The 26,398-nt window shown below is 35.9% G+C and overlaps 1 pseudogene; it reads left to right on the top strand.

The window, feature by feature from the left end:
- Positions 1–3,263: 3,263 nt before the first annotated feature.
- The window catches only part of LOC102495522 (epsilon-sarcoglycan-like), a 141,794-nt pseudogene continuing 118,659 nt past the window's right edge, over positions 3,264–26,398 (top strand).

Here is a 26,398-nt window from a genome sequence, read left to right as displayed (position 1 = left end):
CCAGTTAACACACCTGAGAATTCAGAGTTGTACAGGAGGAGATGAACTGCACTCTCTCTGCCTGCTCACTGTGCAGTCTCTCACCTCTGAATTTTAGTCTTTTGATAATGTATTCACTTTTGACTAATTTGTTGAGGAAGATTTCTTCACCTGTAAGCTTGGACGATTTCATTTACTGTGAGGTACTTCTGTGCCAATTTTTGTCTTCTACTGTGTTTTGCAACATGGTATCCACAGAAGGAGATTCCAGTTTGGATTTATGAAGAGGAATTTCTTTGTGTAGTAGGTTCAGTGGGAGTTGCAGATTACTCTAACTCTAACAGTATTCAGATGTTTGGCTACTGTGCACCTAGACCTGTCTCAACACTCAGTGTGTGGAGGCTGAGCAGCAAAATGAGAGAGTAAGGTATTAAGAAAAAGAAATGGGACCAGCAATTAGCGTAATGGCTATGTCGCTGGACTCCCATATAGTCGACCGCAGTTTGTGTCCCGGACCCAGTGGCTTAAAACTCACGCCGGGCACATGTGTGTGCATGCCCAAGATCCTGAGAGGAGAATGGAGGAGAAGGGATTGTGGTATGGCCATTCCCCCGGGGGTGATTTCTCACTTTTTGTCTCCCTGTCTCTCTCTGTCTGTCTGGTGAGCGCATGCACCCTATAGCAAAAACCTCTAGGAAAAAAAAAAAAAAGAAAAAGAAAAAGAAACAAAGAAAAAAAGGGGGGAGGGGGAAGGCAAAGCCCTAAAAGAAGAAGAAAAAAATTGGGGGACCAGCAGTTAGTATAATGGCTATGTCACTGAACTCCCATGTAGCCAACCGCAGTTCTAGTCCCAGACCCGATGGTTTAAACTCACGCCGGGCGCGTGTGCATGCACGCCCAAGATCCCGAGAAGAGAATGGAGGAGAAGGGATTGCGGTGTGGCCATCCTCCCTGGGGGGGGTCATTTCTCACTTTCTATCTCTCTGTCTCTCTCTGTCTTTCTGGTGAGTGCACACACCCTATAGCAAAAAAAAAAAAAAAAATGTAGCCTCAGATGTAGATGTCTTCTGAAAGGGCATATAATTTCCCTGTCTTATGTGGGGGAAGGAAAGGAAAGAATTATTTAGAGAAAGAAAAGGGCAGAGAGGAGAGGAAAAATATTTTAAAAATTAAAAACAAAGACTAGAGATTCTCTTACCTTTCTAGCTTTTTGAGTCTGGATGACGAGGTTAGAGAAGAAAGGTTTTGTCTGCCCTGATCCCTGGATGCCCTGCCCATGCCTCAGAAGTAGCTGACTTCTGAATGAGGCTGTGAGGCTGTGAGTCCATTGTCCTTTCTAGCTTTTTGGGTCTGGAATGTGAGGTTTGAAAGTTTCTACTTTAAAAAAAATTAATTTGTTTGGTTTTATTTATTCATTTATTTTAATTTGACCAAAGAGAGAGAGAGAGAGAGACAGAAAGAGAAAGTGAGAAAGCAAGCCACCAAGTTCGGGACTCAAACCGTGGTTGGCTATGTGAGAGTGTACAGTGCCTTAACTACCATGCCACCTGCTGGTACCGAAAATTTCTACTTTTTAATTAAAGGGTTTATAACACATTTAAGGTAATTATTGAAATGTTCAAATTTAAATCTGCTAGCTTCTTATCTGTATTCTCTTCTTCCAAAGCCCCAGATCTCAACAACGATGTAATTTTTATTTGGCTTGTATTAAAATACAGACATAACAGTTTGAGTATAACAATACTAACAATATGATGTTTGAAAATAGCTTAAAGGTTTTATTTCTTTCCATTGTTTTATTCTTAGTATACACCAGTAGGTATATTTGTCAAATGATTATCTTTTAAGCTTCTTAAAATAGTTCTTACAAGCGAGTGTGCAATTATATTTGTTTTATTAAACTTTCCATCTACTTAAAAATTTTCATTTTATCCTATAAATACACAAAATTTGCATGACTCTAGTGTCAAATCTATAAAACACGATACATTAAAAGAATAAGTGTAGAGTCTATTCCTTGTCTGTCCACAATTAGCATGCTGTCACCCACATTTTCCTCCAACCCCCTAGACCTAGTCAGTAGTATACCTTCTGTCTTATGAATTCATCTAGTCTAGATATTTGATATAAATTAAAGCATAAAACCTGTGGTCTTTTATAGCTAGCCTTTTTTCTTTACCATAATACCTTACAGGTGCATCTATATTGCAGCATAGTTCTGTCCTGTGTTCATTTTGATGGCTGAATATTACTCACTGCATGGTCGTTACATATTTGCCTTTATATCAATATTTATCAATTGATAGACATTTGGAGTGTCCCAAGTCTTTCGTGAATAATGCTATGAATGTTTGTATATAAATTTTTACATAGACATGTGTTTTCATTTCTCTGGATAAGCACCTGGGAGTAAAATTCCTGGGTCACATGGTTTCTCCAGGTTTAAATGATTATTCAGACTACTTTCCAAAGTGGTTAGATTTCATACTTTTTTTTGTCCTATAGATATGACATATTTTATTTACATAGTTCTCTTATTATTTTTAACATTTGGATTGTTTTCAATCTGTGTGCCATTTTTAAAAAGGATGTATAGCATATGCTTGTATTTATATCTGCATATTTATGATAAAATCTTTGAATTAGATTCCTAAGAGTGACATTTATAGATCAAATTATAAATAGATTTATACTTTTTCTAGATATTTCCCAATTTCTTTCCATAGAAATCACACCATTTTTAATTCCCACCAGCAAGATATGAGAATTCTTGTGTTTCATCCAAAATTATGTTGTCAAACTTGGGAGTTTTCCAGTATGACAGGAAAGAATAACATGTCAGCGCATTTTAATTTGCATTTGTTTATGGTTAAGAGCTCTCTGGAATTAATTTTCTATGAATGTCTGTTCCTATTTTTATCCCATTTTTCTTTTGGTTTGAGACAGATATTTTTTTCTTCTTTGTGAAACGAAACAAAATACATCACATACAGTGGAATTTTTTCTTATTGTTTATGTAAGTCCTCCTTGTAGAGCTCTTCCATGTCCACTCACTATTTTAAGGGGACAGACCTAGAAGAAAATTACTTACTTTATTTCACATTACAACTGTTAGTATTTCTGACTGTGAAAAAAAAACAAAAAACAAAAAACATTGTTTTTCCTCCAGTTAGGTCCCTGGGTATAATTAGGGACTTGCACTGGTTAAAATCTGTTTGCCTCTCTGAGTTCTATGTTTACATTCCTGTAAATTTATATTTTGGGAAAGCAGGTGCAGTGGTAACATGCTGTTCAAGCAATGCCCGATCCGTATGAAATATTGCACGGTCAGTTCCTCGGTCAACCTGTACACACAGGCATGTAGGTCCATGATCCTGACTCACAGGAAGGCTGATGAAAAGGATCTTAGAGTGAGTCCTCCTGGAGGGTGCTTCTCTCTTTGTTTCTCACAAAAGAAACAAATTTAAATAAATTCATATTTATTTTTTATCCAGGTCTATCTTCATAGGTCTTTTTTGGACAAAAGTTTTTGTAACATTGCAATGGATCAAATAGTAACATCTAGAAAGTCTGTTTTTTTTTTTTTTTTTTTTTTAGTATTAAACTACTCCAAATATATGGGTATTCCTAAAAGCACAACCTAGAATTTTGTCCGTATCAATATCACAAAAATATTGAATGCTTATTATTTCTATTTCTTTTCTAAGATACTACTTGCAGACTGGCCAGAAATACCTAAAAATTTTACTAACACCCAACACAAGTTCTTGAAACTTAATGAGATGGTCAGAATGATATTTATTAATAATGTTTTTATTAATATTAATAATCATAAAGATTTAAGTTGCAGTTTGAGTTCCCTGATGTAAGATAATTTCTCTTTGGGCATTGTTGTTTTTTTATGAGATCAATAAAATGGATGTTCTTGGGTATGAACACTGGGTATTTACCAAAGGGCTAATCTTAGGAGGGGATTATATTGGGTCATCAGGAAAGTCATGATGTATTTTCTATGTAAAAATGCATCCTGGCTTTTCTGATGACTCAATAGTAATAAGACTAAAACTAGAATAAACTAAAAACCTAAAATTTCAGTGGTATTTTATGATGTTTATTTTTTATTTCCACATGGTCTATTCAATACATATTCAGTTGCTCTTCCCTATTTTCTAATATACATCTGGCACACATATACTCACCGTCAGCTTTCCCTGATAAGAGAAAGTAAAGATAAAAGAGGCATACTGGCTCTGAAATCACTTGGCCGAAAAATGAGAGAACACTTTAATCTCAAAACCAATTGACATAAAATAGTCATCATCGCCTTCATCTTGCAAAAGAATCTTGGAAATACAGGAGTGTGTGGATCTTTGGCGTGTTCATAAAGGTGAATCAGAAGAAAAGCCTTTTTGGACTGAAGCAAGCCCAGGAGTCTGAGACTTATGTCATAGCCATTTGGGAAGAAACGGGTTTGGAAGACCTCAAGAGAGGAAGAGTGAGAAAGTGACTGGAGAAAGAGAATCACATCAATATCAGCAGACCAGTTCATGTGAAGTCACTTTATGAGAAATACTCTACTAGGGGGTTGAGTAACACATTTCTAGGAGCACTTATATCTGGCATTCATTTTGAAGTTGTGTTTTGCTTTATGCTATATTACCATAGTTATCATGGGAAGAATAATTAACATGAATTCTACCATCTTGACAGAATTTTTAAGTGTACAATATAGTATTGTTAACTAGAGGCACAATGCTGTACACCAGATCTCAGGACCTAATTATAGTGCATAACTGAAGCTCTCTAGCTGTTGAATAGCCATTTATTTTTCTTTCCCTTCAGCCCCTAGCACCAAATCTCTGTTTCTTTGTGTTTGATTATTTGTTCATACCTCATATACATGATTGCCCTGCAATCCCATGCTCATCATAATTTCATTATCCACGAATGTAAGTAAAGATACTTCAGAGGATAGCCTTATAAGTGTTGGCAGATGATCACTTAAGGGTAACATGGAGAAAGGAACACTTTCAAGTGTGGCATAAGGTGGATTAGAGAGAGAAAACTGTCAGTTATTGAGAAAAGCTAGGAAAGATGATTTAAAATAATTTATTAGAAATCAGAGTGAGAGATTTCAGGGTATCACAGAGTAGCTCCTCCTTCACTACTCCACTTCCTAGCCCTGGGAAAAAAGGATTGCCTCACTTGAGTAGTGCACTGAGACTCTCACCTTATAGCAAACACAGTGTGGCTCTAACCATTTAAAGGAGAGAGTTGCAAATTTGGTGGATTCAGGATTTTTGCAGTTATCTAATTATACTCCTTTTATTGTCTTGTTAGTATTTAGTAGAAGCTGTGCTATAAATTCACAAATATTATCTCATTTACACTCAACTTAATAGGTACAAGTCTTATTTCATAAATTAATAACTAGACCTCTGATAGTTTAAATAATGTGACATACCCACACATATACATACATACTGACATATACACACATATGTATGTCTTCAAAAAGTTCATAGTAAATGTGTATGAAGAATACGCATGGATTTTTTTTTTTTGCACCAACATAAACTTGAACTTTAATTGCCATGAACTTTTTGAAATCCTTTGAATATATAAGGGATCAGAGATATCATTCAAATTAGGATGAATTCCTTCAATTTTACCGAGATCAGAGACAGCACTCAAATTAGGATGAATTCCTTCAATTTTACCCCTTTCTTATTTCATACTGTATGTTGATTTGCAGAGTTTCGCTATCAGTAGAGTTGAACTTGGGGCTAGGTGGTGAAACAGTGATGGCACAACTTGTACATCTGAACCCACTTAGGGAATGCTCTCAGTTCAGGCCCCACTGGCTACATGCATGTCTGTGATCTGGACCAGCAAGGCCATGAAGACCCTAATGGGGATTTCTGTTTCTCTATGGAGGAAATAAAATCAAAACTTAAATAAATAAAGTTCAATTTATTAGAGCTTGGTATTTGTAACAGGTATCAAAGTGCATGTTCATTCTCAGAAATGCAAAAAATACTAGTCCATTGTCCAAGTTGCTAATGAGATCATTTCAAGATGTATTGAGAACCTGTGTAGAGGTTTTAGGCAGTATTTTCTTTTCTAAGTAACTTATAACTCTAGCTAAATATATCCTAAGTTCATGATGTGTCTAATTAGGCCAAGACACATCTACCTGCTGAAGAAGAATCAGGTGTTATATTGGAACAGAATGTATTTAATAGCTTATGGTAGGATAACAGAATGCCAGTGCCAAGGCTTTAGGAGCCATATTATCCTAATTCTTCACCTTCAAAATTCATGCTTGAAAAAAGCTAATCTATCGAGAAATCCTTTTACAAATTGCTTGATTCCTACCAGGTACCAGTGGAATAAACAATCTGTTCCTGCATTAATGGGCTGCTACCTAGAGAAACGTTTAGGCAAGATTGCAAGCTTTCTTTTAAAATTCCGGAAAGCAGAAATGTCAAAGAGGCCTGGTTTTACCAAGGGGGCCTTTGAATCCTAAACTGCTTATTAAGACATGCATGCTTGAGACACATGTGGAGAACAGCAACTTCTTTATTTCATATGGGATAGTTAGTCAAAACCAAAAGCAATATGTTGTCCTTTGGTTGGGAAACAGAAATTTGTATGCTGTCTTATAATTTATTGGACACTGTTGTGCTTGAATGAACAACTGTTTTGTTTGTTTTTGTTATCTACTGCTCTATGGTGAAGATAGTCTCTCATTTTTTGCCAGAGAGGGAGACAAAGAACTGTGAGAGGGAAAATGAGCAATCACCCTCTGGAGTGAGGCTGTGTCACAATCCTTTCTCCTCCATTTCCTCCCAGGATCGTGGGCATGCATGCACACACATCTGGCATGAGTTTAAAGCCACCAGTTCTGGGACTTGAACTGTGGTTGGCCATGTGAGAGTCTAACGATATATCCCTATGCCATCTGCTAGCCTCAAAGTTAGTCTCTTCTTAAGGTAAGAATGCTTTTAAAAAGCTATCTAGAGTTAGTAGGTGGCATAGTGGTTAAAGCACAGTACTCCCATGTGACCAACTGGAGTTTGAGTCCCAGACCTGGCGGCTTGAAACTCACACTGGGTACATGTGTGTGCTTGCCCAAAATCCTGGGAGAATGGAGGAGAAGTGATTGTGGCATGGCCATCCCCCTGGGGGAGTGATTTCTCACTTTCTCTTATTCTATCTTTCTCTGTCTCAACATCGAATGCACATTTCCTATAGCAAAAATCTCTCTAAAAAAATAAAAAAAAAGCTATATAGGTTTATGTATGAAGACATACCTATTGAAAGCATGGTCAATTCCATTCTGTTTTAAAGGTCATCATGTTGTTCTTATCAAAATGTGCATTTCTAAACATTATGCTTTCAGGACCTACAGATTCACTTAACAGTGTTCTGGAATAATTACATTCCAAAAACATATTAGTTATCTTCCACTTTCAGTGAGGCATTATCTCTAGCACTTAAGGAAAGGGGCTGCTCTGATTACTTTATAGAAGTTATGCAATGCTCTTCTAAGTTGTGGTAAAACTACTTTTTCTTCTTTAAGTATAAGTAAAAGTTGTAAGTAAGCAATATCGAGTGTTGTTAAATGTTAGTTTTAAAAATTGTCAATTGGGGGAAAAAAAGGTAGGACTGAACAATCAATTTATATCTGGTTCAGAGTATGTTACAAATACCAAGAGATTTCACAGCGTTGAAAATGAATCATAGCAGCATTCATGACTGAGCAACAACAGGGAATGATATAAAAAAATAAATAAGTTCCTGGCTTGGGGCTTTCAGTAGGTTTCTCCCTTTGCCATGCAATCAATCACATGCAGTATTGCATTTTCCCCCCATTTATGCATTTACGGCTGCACTGGCAATTGCACTGGAGAAACTGGACAAAGCAGAGGAGGACAGAAGTCTGGTTAGACTATTTAGACAGAGGTTGAGCCTTTGAACATAAAATTGAAGGTTTCTCTCAATGCAGAGATGCACTTATGAGCATGGAAACTTTGGAAAATTTAGATCATTGGTGAAAATCAGAATACCAACATTTTAATATGGGGATTTTGGTGTGATAAACCAAGATTTGATCAAGCATGAAATTTTTAGAACTTTTGTGGTTAGGATATCCAATACCTCTATCAAAGTATAAGCATAAGAGATCCAATTTCTTTAGCATCTACCATGAGCAAAGCTCTATGCTGGATACTTATATGGTATAATATCTCTTTTCAGAACAGAAAATCCTTAAGACACAATAAGATAAAGTTATCTTGTGATTCAACCAAATATATGTCAAAGGCTGATGAAGAATCTAGAAGCAAAAGATAAAAATTAAAAATTTAAAAAAAATAGCTTTTCCATTCAGCCTCTGAGTCTTCACCATGGTGCAGGGACCAGCAGCAGTAAGTGAGATGAAATGAGCACAGGGGACTGCCTCAGACTTCTCACTGCCTTCTGCCCGCTCCAGGTGTGTCTCCCACCAGCCCTTCCCATGACCCTCCCTCCACATGTAGACCTTTAAAAAAAAGAATTTGGATCAGGAAATGTTTTATAGAAAGTATGAGAATGCAGATCAAAAAATGAGAAAAGAGCAAAGGAGTAGAGGCAGGAGTGAGTACTTTTTTTGGAATGGGGACCTTACTGTAGCCATTCTTTTTTTCTATCCCATGGTGCAGAGGAACTAGAGCAAGACAGCTGCATATAATACAGAGATTTCTTATCTTTGAAAATGTTTCTTTGGAAAGGTAAAAGTATTTAAAAAAGCAAATGAACTTTTTCTTAAAAGTATACCTTTATACCTAAGAGATAATTAGTGATCTTCACAGATACGGACTGTAATGCTCGGCATATGATGTAAAGCTAGAGAGAGCTTGGACTTTAAGTCTAGTCTTCATTTCTATATGAAGTATTTGCTTAAATACATTTTGCATATGAGAAATTGATCTGTGTACTTTTGATGTATTCTAGTCGTACAGATTTCAGCACTGTTCTAGGACAATGTTCTAGGACAACAGTGCTATTGACCGAGTATTTGTCCCCTAAATTCATATGTCAAAGTACCTATGTTGAATGGGGTGGTTTTTGGAGATGTGCCCTTCAGGAGATAATTAGGATTAAATTAGGTCTTTACAGAAAGGTTCTCATAATGGGATTAGTGACTTTATGCGAAGGAAAAGAGAGAAACACTTTCTCTTAGGCATGAAAACATTGAGAAAAGGCTAAGTGGGGGCATAGTGAAGAATCAGCCATCTGCAACACAAGGAGAGGCTTTACTAGAAACTGAATCAACAATTACCTTGGACTGGGACTTACCAGCCTCCAGAACTGTAAGAAAACTAATTTTTCTTCTTTAAGCCACTTAGTTTCTAGTATGTTGTTGTGTTAGACTAATAGAGACAGGTTTAAATTTCAGAAAATTGTTTGGTACAGATAACTACTTTTAAAAAAGATATTTGGAGAATCAGCAGCTCAAGGAAATATCTAAAACCTGTAATTTGAAATGAAATAACAAACTTCCACCCCAATGGACTCATAGTTTACCGATTGACTCAAGTACACTCAAGTCTGCCCTATGAATTTGTTCTCAGATTTTAAACCTTCTTCATAAAACTCAAAAGACTCCTCTTACATTCTGTTTTCTGAGAGAAGAAACTTAGACTCCCTAAACAACTTATAACCAGGAAGTTCCAGAGAGATTTTCTGATTTTTTTTTTCTTGTTGTTTTTAGAAATTGGGCATCTTGAGTAGAGTTACAGAACTTCCTTAAATATATCCCAAAGATGTTATGCTTAAGTTTCTGAGTTTCTCACATAGGTACATCACAATTAGAAACTCAGGTGCTATAAACAGACTCTTCTGTAAAGGAACCCTCATTTATCTTCTATTTGTCAAGAACAAGGATATTGGCTAAAAAAGGAGTCAGTTTAGCTTTATGCAGCTGTAGCCTGTGAAATATATTATCCCTTCTTATTCATTTTTACTAATGAATGTTCTACTACCAAAATTTCTTTAAAGGACATCTAATTATTTTATTCCTTTGTGAGTAAAAGAACCATTTTATATTTTAAAAATAAACTAACACAATATTTATTTGTTGCCTTTGTAATAGCAAAAGAATTCAAAAGAAGAAGGCTATATCAATTCTGTGCCATCATTAAATATATTTAAAATGACATTATACTTTCATTGATATGGACTGGCCCTGTAGCACAGTAGTTAAGTGCTATGAATTAGGAATCAGATTTCACATGACTCATGGTGGTTCAAATCCCTGTCCCAGCCACTTGGAAAATATTCCAGGCTGTGTGTGTGCATGCCCCAAATCCTGACTGAATAGACAAATGGAAGGAAAAGATTGTGGCATAACTTCTTCTCATTGGGGGTACTCTCTCAGACACCCTCTGGCAACAGTTTGAAAAATGGCTAATAAAGGGAATTACATTGATATGACATGATTATGACAGAGATACATATCTTAGAGAAAAGTGAATAAGAAAAACGCTACCCAATGTAGGTTGATATATTTCTATAGATTTTTGTCTATGATGTGGCATTTGGTATTTAATAAGAAATAAAAGGTATGTAAATAATCTGTAGAGTATTATTGTTTTGATTATCTCAAGATCTAACTATTGCTGAAAAAGATTTCTAGGATACACATATGAGAGTTAGCAGTGAAATATGCTGTTAAGAAAATCAATTATTTGAGTAAAGTTTTTGAATGAAATTTTTGGTTGAGTGAAGTTTTTGCTTCTGGTGTCATTAGTTTTTGTTATTTTTTTAATCTGTATTTTTTATTATTATTACAATTTTGTTTATGTTACATTATCAGTGTCATTAGTTTAAGGAAAGTCTACACACTTAGAATGAAGTGGAGAATTAGGTAGTTTTCCAGACATTTTGTGTCTCAATGCTGCTTTATTCCCTAGGCTTATGTGGATTATTATTTATATCTTCATCTGTATTCTGGAGCAGAAGTTCCCAAATAAGGTCTTCAGAATACCTTTTCATGAGAAGATTTTTAAATCTCATTTTTAAAATATTTAAATATTTATATTTTAAAAGGTTTTTTTTTTTTTTTTAAATTTTCCAGAGGTCATGTGTGATCTTCAGAGAAAGATGGGAAGAAAGCATCCCTCATGGAGAATGGTCATACTGCAACCCCTTTTCCTCTCTCTCGTCCTCTGTTCAGTATTTGGGGCACCCATGTATACTTGCATGGCACGTTTTTCAACCACTGGGTTTGGGACTTGAACTGTGTGGTCAGCCATGTGGGATCCAGTACCCATAACCACCATGTCAGATGCTGACCCCCTTGTTTATTTTAAACATTTCAGATCACAGGTTACATAGCTAAAGAGCTTTATTTCCTGTAGTACTTTAAGACATGCAAGTATGTGGGGACTCAGAGCAGGAGATATAGAAGTAACAGTGGGTTTTGATAGCATTAGGAAGGTATTATGGCCAAAAGGCCCAAGAGTGTCCTGACTTGCCTTGTACTAATCATATTTTCTGTCTGTGAGGTCTCCAGAGAAAGCTGTATACTGAAGAAGCAATAACAATAATAAGTAGGAACTCAAAGTGCCATTTTAATATTAATAATGTGAGTGCCTGATGATCTTGTGAAATCTTCTAAGTATGCTGGTATGCTATGTAGTAATAAATGATCTCTGCTCATTTACCCACATTTCCCATATGATTACATTCATTCCAAGATCAATATGACCAGCTGGTGCAGGCTGGAAGTCAGTTCACCTACAGTTAAATAAAATAGGAAGAGGAGGAGAGAATATGGTGAACCTGCTCTGAGTGTACACTAGCACGATTCCTAACTCATCCCATGAAGGAAATACATAAAGGAATAAAAGGAAAACAACAGGCAAGCTATAATAGATGGCAGGTCTCACAAAATTGCATGGCATGGAGAGCCAGAAGAAAAAGACATACAGAAAGAAAAAGAAAAGCCAGTGACCTGGGTCCAAAGAAGAGGCCCAGGTTGCCTACCCTCTCCAGCTCTACCAAATCAGGCCTTAACAGGGACAGTGTCACAGATGCATGCTTTTAAGCATCATTTCCCACACCCAATTAAAAAAATAGACTAAAATAAGTGTTTTCAAATCAATTCAGTTAGAATAATAAATCTGCATCTTTGAGGACAGAGAAGAGATAAAAGAGATTAAGGAGAAGGAACATCTTTGGTCATTCAGATGCATTATTTGCCGAATTTACTGACCAGAGTCTTTTCCCTCTAAAGAAAATCTCATAAAGATTTTAGAGAAAATTCTTCAGAAAATTGTACATTACTGTGTACACGTATATTCATAAAGCCATTACCTAGAATAAGTCACTTGAGGTGAGAGGCAAAATATTGTAAACCTGTCCTCCTTTTAGTTCTTTAACAATAATATATTTGAACTAACTGGGATTTCTGAGACTAGAATTTGAAGAGAGTTCCAAAGAAATTATTTTTTTCTTTTTTTGGAGAGGTTTTTGCTATAGTGTGCGTGCACTCACCAGACAGACAGAGACAGAGAGAGAGACAGAAAGTGAGAAATCACCCCCCAGGGGGAATGGCCATGCTGCAATCCCTTCTCCATTCTCCTCTCAGGATCTTGGGCACGCATGCACCCACACATGCCTAGTGTGAGTTTAAGCCGCTGAGTCCGGGACTCGAACCGTGGTTGACTACATGGGAGTCCACGACATAGCCATTCCGCTAACTGCTGGTCCCCAAAGAGATGTTTTTGATAAGCCCTCATCTTTCTGGACAAAGGAAGCAGTATAGGCTTTCCTGTATCAGTTATTTCTTTGCAGGCTTTAGGAAGGTTATGTGGAGCTTGCTGTTGAAAACAAATTCAGAAGAGCATCTAACCACAACTACTACTGATAACTGTCTCCAAAAAGTAAAAAATAAGCTTCCTTTGTTTAGTCTTAAATATAATATTTACCAGATTAAAAAAAAAAGAAACATGCTAGCCTTCTAGGTAATTAACTTTACCCAGTAAAAAGAGCTCATTTTCTCTTTTTCTCATGACTAATTGATATTTCCTGTGCACTGTAACCATAGCCCTATGGTGACCACATTGTGATAACCTTAACTGTTCAACTTTTGGAAAACATTGTCATATGTAACATAAAAAGACTGAAGAGATCTAAGTGTCCTAAGAGTTGCCTGGAGTTTTTTACCCAGGACAGACCTGAGGGTAACGTCTCACGCTGGACCCTCCACGAGACTGCCTGACACCAAGAAACAAGTACCATCCACCAAAGATGACACAGAAGCTGTTCTGGAAAGCCCCTGGGTTCCTATCTCCAGGCTCTCATGTTATCACACATTCTTGACATGTTTAAAAGTCCTGCTTGCTTCTCAGTCATGGAGATGGTATTTTAAGAGTCTTGGACTCTGCTACTCTCCTGGTGTATCTTCCATAATAAAGCCTTCATCTGAGCAAACTCTCATTGTCTCAGAAATTGGCTTCCTGTGAAATGAGCAATCTGACCCCGTCTGTACATTTGTCTCAACACTACTGGGATGCCTGCTGAAGTTACGGTGGGTAAGAGAGGATGCGGGTGTTGTGTGGTTCAGGCCAGATGACTTTTTCTGTTATCACATTCTAGGTTAGGAGTCTCTTTTTTAAAATCAGAGAATAGTTGCTTATTATGTTTACAGTCTACCAGTTCCCCTAGCTTTTATGATGGATTTAGGGACCTGTTTTGAGTATTACTATTAGGAAAAGAAGCCTGTTAAAACCATCATTGCTTTCTTAGTTACATATTTACTATTCATAGTAAAAAATATGTCAGTACAGGACCAGCTCCATGGCCTGATGACTAGGGGAGCTAGATCTTTCATGACTGACTGTGGTTCAAATCCTGGACCCAGCAACTTGAGAAACATAGTGTGTGTGTGTGTGTGTGTGTGTGTGTGTGTGTGTGTATACACATGTACATGCCCAACATCCTGACAAGATTGAGAGATGTAGGAAAACAGATTTTGGCATGACTACAGCCCATTGTGGGGAGCATTCTTCCTTTCCCCTCCTCTCTTTCTCTCTTCTCTTTCTCTGTTTGTGTGTGTGTGTGTGTGTGTGTGTGTGTGTGTGTGTGTGTTTGTATGTGTATACACATGTACATGCCCAACATCCTGACAAGATTGAGAGGTGTAGGAAACAGATTTTGGCATGACTACAGCCCATTGTGGGGAGCATTCTTCCTTTCCCCTCCTCTCTCTCTCTCTTCTCTTTCTGTGTGTGTGTGTGTGTGTGTGTGTGTGTGTGTGTGTGTGGTGAATGTATGCATCTCATGAAAATTAACTTTTTTAAAAAAAATTTTAAAAAGAATATATTAGTACAACTTTTCAGTTAATTCTTAACTTTTCTGAAGAATTGAAAAATAGTTACAATGGATACACTAGTTGTTTTTCTTACACACCCAAAGGCAAAATCACCTTGAGGGTATTTTGTTTGCATGGTTTTCCATTTTCTTGCAGTTCTGGGTAACTTCCATCAGCATATTCTTGAAATGAGCTTGAAATATTTGTTCTATATTTTATATTGAACTTGGGCTCCTGTCTTTTGCAGACAAATGACTTGTTAACATATTGTTTTTGAAGCACAATTTGCATTTCTGTGAACCGGGGATTAGGCGTTGTGTGTAGATTAGGAATAATTTATGTCTAATTAATAATTGATGTTTTTCCCTATTCTGACTGAGATTTCGTTCTGCATAATATGAGAAGAGCAGAGTACTCTCTAGTGATGACAAGAGAAAGCGGTTTTCAAGAGCAAATAACACTAAAACATTGAAATCAGCTGCAGTGCGGCTTTTAACCACTTCACTGTTAAATAATTGAACCAGAATTTTTTTTCACTATTCTTGTCTTCTGAAATTAGAAAATGTGTGCATACAATGATGTCCCGTGTATACAAAACTCAAAAACTGGGTGACCTCACCTACCTAGAGGGCACTGATAAACTGAAAGGACACCTCCACTTCTGGATAGTCAGAATCAAAGCCCTGCAGCTCATATACTATTACTCACTAATTTTCGTCAGGGGAAAGTCCCTCAGGTGCTCACTTAAAGCAGAATTAATCAACAGACGGTTTTTAAATAGCCTTTTTACATTCCAAAAGAATTACAGTTTTATTATAATCAGTTCAAACAATACAAAGTATTTATGGTACAAAGTAACTCTCTGCAGCCTTCTCCATTCTCATTCAACTTCCCAGCAGCAAAAAGTATAATTTCTAGTTTCCTTAACATTCAATAAGCCTAACTACTTTATCTCTCAGTTTAAAACAGGCAATTTAGAAGATCTGAAAAAAGTACCTGGAAGGATTTAGAAGTTCTAATAGCCTGTCTGTAAGAATAGAAACAAAAATAAAAAGAAGCCAAAAGTGTACACATCAAAAAAGCCTGGTAACAGCCACAAATGCTCCAAAATTCATGTTGATCCAGGATATTTAGCTTATCCGGGTTTCAAGAAGTACTTTTAAATGAAGCATTATAAGAATGTGTTTAAATAAGAGAAAACTTATCTGGAAATGTTTTTCAAAATGTGGGGATTAAAGCTAGCAGTGTACTCTGTAGGCTTACTATGGAGATTTTACCAAATGATCTCTTATTACTGTTATAGCAGGTCAGTCTAGCCTCAGTATTTTTTCTTGGTTTTAATGCCTCACCTGTTCTTCATATCGTGGACCCATATTCAGGTGAAGTAGAAGTATTCTCTTTCCTCAATGTTAAATTACCATATAGAAATACACCTATATTTATTACCATCTCTTGTATGTTCACATATTTCAGTTCCCATCTCTCATACTTTGTTCTAAGACTTTATAAAAACAGCCATTCCTTGATGTTTTAAACACCTTCCATCTACCACCTAGTTCTCCCAGCTTTCTTCGCTCAGTCTTGACTCCATTGTACATCATTTTAGTCCCTCTCTTCCTCCTGATGAAGAACACCTTAACGTTCCCCTCAGCTTGATAACAATCTAAGGGTTGGTACTTGACTCCAAGCCCCTGACCTCCCTTTGCTTAGAGTATTTACATAGGAAAACTGGCCATAATAAATTCTTTCTGTACTGCCTTTGCCAATACTACAGCCCAGGAGGATCATTTCTCAAGGACCTGGGAGTCATCACTTAGAAATGTAATCATCAAGGGAGAAGATGAGATTTTGAGAAAGCTTACTTTTTCATTGAATATTCCCAACTGGCAACTCTTCAGTGGAGTTAAATAAAACTGAGCTCTGGTCTCTTTCTCTTATTGCAGTAGCCTTTGTTAAAGTCTTGCCTGGTTAACTTTGGTGCATGTTTTGCTTTGACACAGTCAACATATTGATCCACTTTACCTTCAGCTTTTCCAACTTCAAACTTCATGTTGAGTCAGTATTTCATTTTCTCTAATATTGGGTTGGAAAAGTCATGATGCATTTTTACATAGAAAAACATAGAAAGATAGGTCATGATTTTCCTGACAACCTAATACATTAAGAATGATGTATATGACTGTAGGAAATTAGGCAATGAAATGAATTGTTATTGGTAAAAACAATGGCCTCCTTTTATTTTTCCCATTTGCATAGGAATTTTCTTCTCTACTCATTCCACTCAATAAATTGTCATCTATGCTAATCCTAGCTATGTCCAGATAATTCAAGATACTTCCAGGGAAATGAAGGAGAGGGAGACTTCATTAATTCGTTAGCTTAAATGGTATTTCAAATCTATTTTATTTTATTTCTTATACATTGATGCCATTATGACCCAAAAAGGTATTATTGATACCTTTGCTAAGACTTAAATGATTCCCAATGTGCTAAAAGTTCATTCTAATTTAGAAGAAATGTCTTATCATTCTACCCTATCTCACAAATTTTACCTTTAATTCTGTTCTGCTGTATAAGCTTGTGCCCCAGACATAGTGAATTGGTTAAAAACTTAATAATGTTTCAGAGTGTTCTATATGCCCTTGACTTTACTGACACAATTCCACTTCCTCATGCATACACTCATTCATTTACTCATTCATTCAGCTACCTTTATTAAGCAGGTATTTGAGACCTATCCATAACTTTTCCGTCTTGTATCTATGTGTGCCTGATGACACTGTCTCTTGTCAAGATTCATCCTAGTGCCTATTCATTAAAACATTATTTTTTCTTTTTTAAAATTATTATTTACATTTTTAAACAGTTTGAAAATTTACATGTAATCACTGAATGTCCTTACAGTGTACAACATGGTTATTCCCAGCATGAATACAGTACATATTAGTTAAGTCAAAAATATTACCATATAAATTATCATCAACAGATAACTTTTCTTTTTTTGTGTCTATTAAATGTTTTTCCCCTGATCCCCTTCTTCCTACCCCCTCATAAAACATTTAAACCCTCATTATCATATAGATTCAACCTCTCTTTCTCAACTTTACTGTTATATTCTTCTATTATAGAGCATACAACTTTGTGTACCGTGCACATCTTAGTGACTTAAATTAGAAATAATTTCGACTGTAGCAATCAATATTTTGGTAGGCAGAGGAACAGAATTATCCACTTCAGCTGACTTTCAGTGACTTGTACCTCTTTTGATTTAAACTCTTTAATTCTTTTTCCCATTTGCATAGACATTTTCTTCACTACTCCACTCCAAAATAATCGTCAGCTATATTTTAATTTGTATGTCTCTAACTATTGGTTTAGTGCTACATGCACAATACACCTGACAAGCTATAGGCTTGGATTCATCTGTTGGTTAGTGACCTTGTCTAATGGTCTGTCCCTTCTACAGAGATATAACACATGCAGTTCATAAGATAGTCTATTGTGAAAAAATGCTCTTGAGCCTGTTTAATCTTTGAAACAATTATACTTTACAAAAATAATTGCAGAAACATCTTCTCTAACAAGAGCCTTTAATGCATGGCTCATTCTGTATAAATAAGTTTTCCCAGTAGGTTAGCACTAAATACTCCAACTTTAAAACATTCCACTTATTTTTTTGATATTTATTATATATGCCATTAATTTGTAGAGTATATGGAATAGAATTAATATCTCTTAACTTTTTTTCATATAGTATCATCATTTTTAATAACTTGTGATGCAAAGTTTCAGTTCTCTCAGGAGCAGCTCAGTATTTTTGAACTGTGAGCATTGTAGTTGCTGCCTGTATGTCCTATCTCTCATAGACCTTCACTATTTATGTAATACACTGCTCTTTGGAAGATTAGAAACCATACAGTTTAACAGGTGAAAGTTTTATGCAAAACAATTACAAGGGCACACTGAATGTGGGCTTGATGATCCTATCTTTGTTCCTTTTTAAGGTTTTATTTCCATGGAACATGTGTGTTTCCTGGCAAGAGAGAGACAGGAGGGAAAGACCAAAATCACCCCCCCAGGGGAGATGACCACATCACATGTGCCTAGTGTGATTTTCAAGCCTCCACGTTTGGGGCTTGAACCATGGTCAGCCATGCCAGAGTCCAAAGCCCTAACCACCAAACCAGCTGCTGGATCCATTGGTCCTATTTTTTTAAAAAAATATTTATTCATTTAATTTTATTTATCTTTATTATTTTTAACTTGCCGTAGGACATGTGTGCTCACCAGAGACAGCTCAGAGAGAGAGAGAGAGAGAGAGAGAGAAAGAGAAAGAGGGAAAGCAACCTGCCAGTTCTTGGACTCAAACTGTGGTTGGTCATGTACGGGTCTAGTGCCTCAACTACTGTGCCTCCTGCTGGCTCCAGTGGTCCTAGATATTTTTTTTTTCAAGAGGTTTTTGCCTTTAGGCATGTGCACTCACCAGAGAGAGGGAGACAGAGATAGTGATAGGAAAAGTGAGAAATCACCTCCTGGGGGGATGGCCATGCCACAATTCCTTTTCCATTCTCCTTCCAGGATCTTGGGCATGCACACACATGTACCTGGCATGATTTTCAAGCTACACCACTTGCTGGCCTCAGTCCTAGTTTTAAATGACTTAATTAACAATAGAAAATGATTTTTCCCCATAGAGTATGTGAATTCCCCAGAGAGAAACAGAGAGAGACACTGAGAGGTAAAGGGAGAAATCGTCCACCAGGGGAGATGGTCACACCACTATCCCTTCACCTCCATTGTCCATTGTCCTCCTGGGAGTTTGGGCATACACACATACTACACCTGGGATGATTTCAGGCTGCCAGGTTTGGGACTCAGACTGTGGTCAGCCATGTGGGAATCTGGTGCGTTAAACACTAAGCCACTTGATGGCCTGATAATTTTTTTTTTCCCTTACTCAAAAGCTAGGGGAAAACCCAAAAAATTTATCTTACTAATTTAGATGGTTTAATTTCCTAGACAGTTGAGCATGCAATAGGTTAATTTTATTGGTGGGTTCTAATACTGAGACATTTGTGACAAATACTATGTATTGGGGTCTGATGAGTGGCACAAAGATAAAACTGATACCCTGTGAGATAATCCCACTTGAGAAGTTTCCCAGTTCAAATTCAGAGACCTGCCTGATTATGCTGGACAGATGGGTACCCAAGATCTAGGGCTGGCTGGAGGTGTGGGTCGATCACAGCATCAGAACACTGTTGTGTTGAGGGTGCTGTCTCTTTCTCACATGTTCTCTCTCTCTTTCTCTCTCTCTCACTCTTTTTTCTGCCTTTCTTGCTCATGGACTAAATAAATGAACTTACATAAAACATTTTCTACTACATAGATGTTCCATGATAATTACGGCATTATCAATCAAAACGTCAATACTATGTATTTAGATTAGGGAGTAGTTATAATGTAATTATAATTAGTTATAATATATACAATTGAAATATTCAGAAAGAGATATTTTGAAAAAGTTCTTGAACTTAAGTTTCCTTCTTGTTAGTAATCTGAAATTGAAGGCAGAACCTCAGACATGAGTCTTCTTCAAGTAAACAGTAGTCCTAATTTAATATTATTTTGTATTTGAAATTGCATAAAATGTGTATATAGACACACACATATGTATACACACACCCTAAAATGTATACACACACACATATATTGGGTCATCAGAAAAGTCATAAGGGATTTTTGCATAGAAAAATATGTCATGACTTTTCTGACAACCCAGTATATAGAATTGTCTTATAAATCTTTTGTCTTAATAAAATTGTTCGCTTGGGATGTTGGAAATTTTGCACAACTACAATCTCTTATTGACTGTTGAATAATCAACCTACCTAGGTTGATGGAAAGATGACGTAGTGTGTAATATGATCAGTTTAATCAATGCCAAAAAGTAAAATAAGCATAAAAGAGAGTTTCTTGTTTCCTGACTGTTCATAAATGAGTTGTGTATAATGCTAAGAACATCCAGCAAACCAGTTACGGGTGCAGTTACATTGCTTCCTGAGAAGGGATAAGAGGAGAGTATTATGGGAGTTAGAGGCTTGAAGATATTCTGTAGACAGTGTTCCAGAGTCCATGCATGTCATGGACTCATTAAAATCAGAGGCGTACACTTGAAAGGCAGCATCCTGCTAGAGGATGTTCAATGGACAGAGTCCCTAGGGACAAGCAACCTTTTGATTTACTATTGCTGAAGAAAAATGTATTTGAATTTAATAATCATGTGTCAATGAATGGGAAAACTGGATCAAAATGAGAGTTCAAATTACTTATCCTTATCCCATTTCTAATCCAAACACTACAAATGACAGGTTACACTGATACAATTACAGGCATAGAAATATGTGTGTGTATGTGTGTTTGTGTGTGTGTGTACGAGCATAGATACAGATGTACATATATATAGAGAGATATATAAGTATAAAAGTAGATATAAATATTACCCTTGGAAATCAAGTATACTGTCAATGGGGTGTTCTTTAAAAAAAAAAAAAAGAAATTCTCATCAACTGTCACTTCCAATTTTCTCATACACCCTGTCCAGTCTCCAGACTTAAGCAATCACTAACCTACCTTGAATCTCTTTTGATTTGTGTATACTGAACATTTTATATAATCTATGAACTATTTTTTGAAAGTTTAAATTATCTCAAAATAGAACTATATTCACTTTCCTATGATCTTGGAAATATACTTTCATAAAGAATTTGTTCTTATTTATATGATAGGACATTATGTTATATAATTAATATGAAAATAGAACTTGCAGAGCTATAGATCAAGATTTGGGTTGCTATGGTATAAAATCTCCAAATTTCCTGACTCAGGAACCAGCATTTTAAATGCAATACAGCATTTCCACATAGTGCATAGGCCAGGTAGTATTCATTTCTTTATCTGCTCCTATGTGTAGGAGATTTTCTGGTCTATATTGGATAATTAATCAATGCTTATTGAATGCATATCACCATACAAGTATACATAAATGAGTGAATAAATCATTATATAGATGTAAAATATTGGTTTAATTGAATGTGCTTTCAAAATCAATTCATCTTGTTATTATTTTATTAATTTTCAGTTAAGTATCCTCACTGGAGAGAGACAGAAAGAGAGAGAGAAAAAGAAGTAAAATGAGAAATCACCTCCCATGAGAGATGGCCATGCTGCGTTCTCTTCTCCATTTTCTTCTTGGGATTTGGGGTAGGCACACACATGTATCCAGTGTGTTTTCAGGTGGCCAGATCTGGGACTAGAACCACACAGTTGGATATGTGGAATCCAGTCACCTTAAGCTCCACACCATTTACTTGCTCTTCATCTTAATATTAAAAAAAAAAATCATTTTGGGACCAGCAGATGGCATAATAGTTATGTTGCTAGACTCCCCACATGGCCAACCATGGTTCAAGTCTTAGTCCTGGCAGCTTCAAACTCATGCTACACATGTGTGTGCATGCCCAAAATCCTGAGAGGATTATGTCATTCCCATAATGAAATGACAAAGTAGACATAAAAGAAAATGACTCAGGACACCAAATCACTCTTCACATTAAAACGACAGATTAATTAAGGACCCAAAATTATTATAAGGCCTAACATAATCTCCTGAATTAGAACCCAAATGAGGTAATAAGAGAGAAGAATCAAATGAAATAGTAGTATTTTAGTATTGTAGATTATTACATAATGTCAAATTGTGTGTTCAAACTTGAACACCTTTTGGAGGCGAAGAGATTGCAGTGTGGCCATCCCCCTCAGGAGGTAATTTTTCACTTTCTGTCTCTCTGGTGAGCGCATGCACCCTAGAGCAAAAATCTCTTTTCAACCAAAATATGCACGCACTTGCCAGAAAGAGAGAAATAGAATTCCCTAATGAGGTAAGCTGCAGTCCTACATCTCCATATCTCCATCCTGTTAGGACCTTGAGCATGCAAGCATGTGCACCTGGCATCTCTCAAGGTGCCAGGGATGAGACACCTACCACAGTTGTCCATGCAGGATCCAGCTCCCCATAAACTACATCTAACCACTGTGCTGCAGGACCGACCCTATCCTTTAAATTATTTGTAATTGAACATATTAAGTTTTAATCTTGGTTCTTTTATTTAGTAACTGTCTTGATCAAGCGGTCTGATAAGTAAGACTTAATTAGTTTAACTAAAAATGACAATGATAATGTATTCCCATACCATCTTACATTATTGTTGTTCAGCGATGTTGTCTAGTGATGTACTATTTAAAAAGTCAAACAGGGAATTACTATAATATATGAAGAGCTGTGACTTGGGAGATGTATTTTCATATGATGCTATGAAATATTTTCAAACATTGCTAATACATTTCTATGTGGATCTGCTCAGAGTACCTAGCAGTAATAAATAGTTGAATTTCCTTGAGTAATATAAAGCCATTCTCAGACTTATCTGTTTGGCCCAGATGGGTCCTAAAGAAGATTCTTTCCATAGAAGAGTTTCAGTTTTCATTTACACATGTGAGTTCCCATTGATGTCAAAGCAAATATCAACTAAGAAAAGAAGCTCTTAAACTGTCTAACTGCTCAGATGTCTGGCACTGGGATTCACAGGGAAGAAGGATAAAATAAAATACAAAAATAGATCTCACAGTGTCTTAGAAACAAGTGGATATAAGTAAAAAATGTCTCAGGAAAAATGGTTTCTGCCATGAATGAGAATTAAAAGAACAAGAAAAGTAAAAGATCAAACAAAGACAGATCAGTTGAACTCCACTCGGTACTTAATATGTGTATATACATATTTATAAATGAGGAATAGGATATAAAATTCTTGTATAATTTTAATCACACAACAAAGCAGCCTAGCCCGTGTTAGTGTTACTAAAGTTTCCCATAATGAAATGACAAAGTAGATGTCAAAGAAAATGACTCAGGACACCAAATCACTCTTCACATTAAAACTACAGATTAATAAAGGACCCAAAATTATTATAGGCCTAACATAGTCTCCTGAATTAGAACCTGAATGAGGTAATAAGAGAGAAGAATAGGATGCAATAGTAGTATTTTAATATTGTAGATTATTACATAATGTCAAATTGTGTGTTCAAAATTGAACACCTTTTGGATATTTTGGACTTGTTTTCCTTATTAAGCAAGTCACTGTTGGTCAAAATCATGTATTTATAGATTCATATGGCTTTTTCTAGAATGAAGAGGGAGAATTATAGGTTTTTATTTAATAGAATGTCAGAGAATTTTTGAGTTCCTATGATAGTAACACTATCTGGCTATTAAGCATCATGAGATTCAGAGAAAGAGAAATAAATTTCTATTAGTAATGACTTTAAAATATCTATATAGATGAAGCTTGTAGGAGGCAGTCTCTGATTGGAAATAGAAGGAGGTTAGGAACCTTTCCTTGAAACCATATTTTCAGAGTCATCACAATGTTTTTATTTGGGTTGAATGTTTTTTTCTGGGTGGGACTTCAAGTATTTGATTTAGATGTATAAGTCTCAAACTCTATCAACACTATGAGTATCATTTCCACTTCAGTACAAATAATTTGCAAGAAATGACATGTAATAACAGAGAACTGTAGAAGATGGTATAAGAGAGGGATAGATTATCTGAATATGAATTTTCTGAGCTAAAATTTTATTAAGAGGTAAAGAGATACTGATATAAGAACAACAGGGAGACTTCATGAAGGACATGAGCACAGCTTCGATTAGGGATTGAAACTTAAGTTGAATTGTAACATGGAAGAAGGAGGGCTTTTGGATACTAACATTTGGAGAAATACTAATTTGAGGGAAGATTCTTCTAGAGTTCCAAGTAGTGGAAAATGCACCATCTTCCAAATAAGGATTCCTACTTATGTCTTTGAATTCTAGAGATAAGCATCTATGCTGCTTGGACATTGCTGTAACTCTATACAGACTGGGCCTCATGGATCTCTTTTAAAATTTAAAACACAAATGTTCTTATGTGTGCACACATGTATGTGTTTGAGTGTATGTCTAGTGTGCATAGTGTTGTGTGGAAATAAATATCCTGTGTAAATTCCAGTCCAGTAGACAGCTAGAGACTAACTTGAGTATTCTTTGAGCTATTGCCAAGTTTGTCAAGAGAAACATGCCTGGATGTGTTAATAATTTCTGCTCTGAGGACAGATAGAGACAGTGAACGACAAACCTTTGGATTCCAAAATCCAGATGTAACACAATAAATGTTCCCCTTTAACATGGGTTATTGGATTAAAAATGATAACTCCATCAGTGTTACTTGTGTGACCCTGGATAAGTTATTCAATAATTTTCTACCGAAGATTCTGTATCAATGAAAAGAGGATACTATATACATTATAGAAATTCAGTGAAAATTAGATCACAACTACCAACTTTGATTAACACCTGAAATAACACAGCCATTCAATGTGTATTAACTTTCTTTCTATTTTGACTGAATACAGAGGCTGTTAAGGAAAATATTAAACTGTGAATTTTAAGTTGTTATATATGTAAACAAGATAAATATCATAGAAAATTCTAATCTTTTCATATAAACATTATGAAAAATAGCTACCATTGTCTCCCACAAAATGTCCAGTCACATTTATCAGATGTAAATCACTAGGTTGGTATACCATTCATCTAACCTAGTATGATTTTTTTTTTATGATCTTTAGAGACATACGGATCAATTTCAGGACTGGTCCATGATAAGTCTAATGCAGGATTGCAAAGAATGTGACAGTATATTATTATTTGGACATATTTGATATTTTGTTCTTTTCCTCTATTGTTGAAGTTCTAATATTCAAAAATTATTATTAGTTTTCTCAATTTCCTGAACTGTTTAGTTTGTATACATTAAGGTGTCATTCTTGAGTTGAAGCTCTGCTTTCATGATTGATCTTGGGCAACTCACTTAATACTTAACTGTTTGATTTTCCTGTCTGTAATATAGTACTCATTTTCTCACCATAGCATCAGACTTGTAAAAGATTAATCACCTAAAATATCTTCAAAATATGATGAGCTGCTCTTTTGACACTGAGATGTCAGAGGGGGTCTCACAATTTCATTTTACTGGATGGATGTCAGTGCCTATCAGTAACAAAGAGCCAATTAAACAAATTGAAAAACAGACAAATAAGAAAGCAAACTTCTAAATAAAACCCTGAAATGCCCAGAATACTGTTATGTTCATATTATGATTAAAACTGAACCAATTGTTTTTTAATTTTTATTCTTTTTAAAACAAATTACAACAGTATCATAGATTTGGTCATTAGAAACTTGGAACTGTTACAGTACTACTGAAGGCTTTCTACTCTTAGTCTTTCAAATAATTTTTAGATTTACTCATGTTCTCTTGATGAGCTAAGGAAATGGTAATTATAACTGTCTATAGTTAAAAGCCTGAATTCAGCCAAGATGTAATGAGGAGAGCCAGAAGAAAACAGAGAGCTATGGATTGGTTTGATCATAAAAACTTCCTTATTCTGGTGCGATATGTGATATAGATGACAGTCCTAGCTTGCATTTCTTCTGTTTTATATAAGAAGAGAGAGGAAGTTTCCTCTGGTAGCTGAAGTGACTACTTCTGGAAGAAAAGCAACAGATAGGAGGCATTTTGGTATAGAAAAATTTGCTCTCTAGTAGAAGCCAGAAAGGAAGCTTCTTTCTGGTGAAAATGAAATGGTACTATTGTGTATCTGGGAATCAAAGTTAGTATGATGGTTATTGAAAAGTCAGCTTTTTCTGAGAGACTTACAGATATAGGAAGGGCTGACAGTTGAGCACATAAACCTTCAAGGATTGAAACTTAAGCAACTGAAGTCATCAGAGGAAAGCACCTGAACAACAGCTCTTTTGAGATGGTACAGGATATTCAGTTAAGAAATCAACAATTTCATCTATCATTCATTGGATCTCCATTCTATCAATTATATTTCCTAATATATCTTAGTACCAACAAATTGCTGGCAAGATGTAGTGATCAGGGAAAGA

This window comes from Tupaia chinensis, unplaced genomic scaffold (assembly GCF_000334495.1).
Source record: "Tupaia chinensis unplaced genomic scaffold, TupChi_1.0 Scaffold000093_1, whole genome shotgun sequence".
Classification (NCBI taxonomy): Eukaryota; Metazoa; Chordata; class Mammalia; order Scandentia; family Tupaiidae; genus Tupaia; species Tupaia belangeri.
The sequence above is the reverse complement of the archived record's forward strand: the minus strand, read 5'-3'. Positions and strand labels throughout refer to the sequence as shown.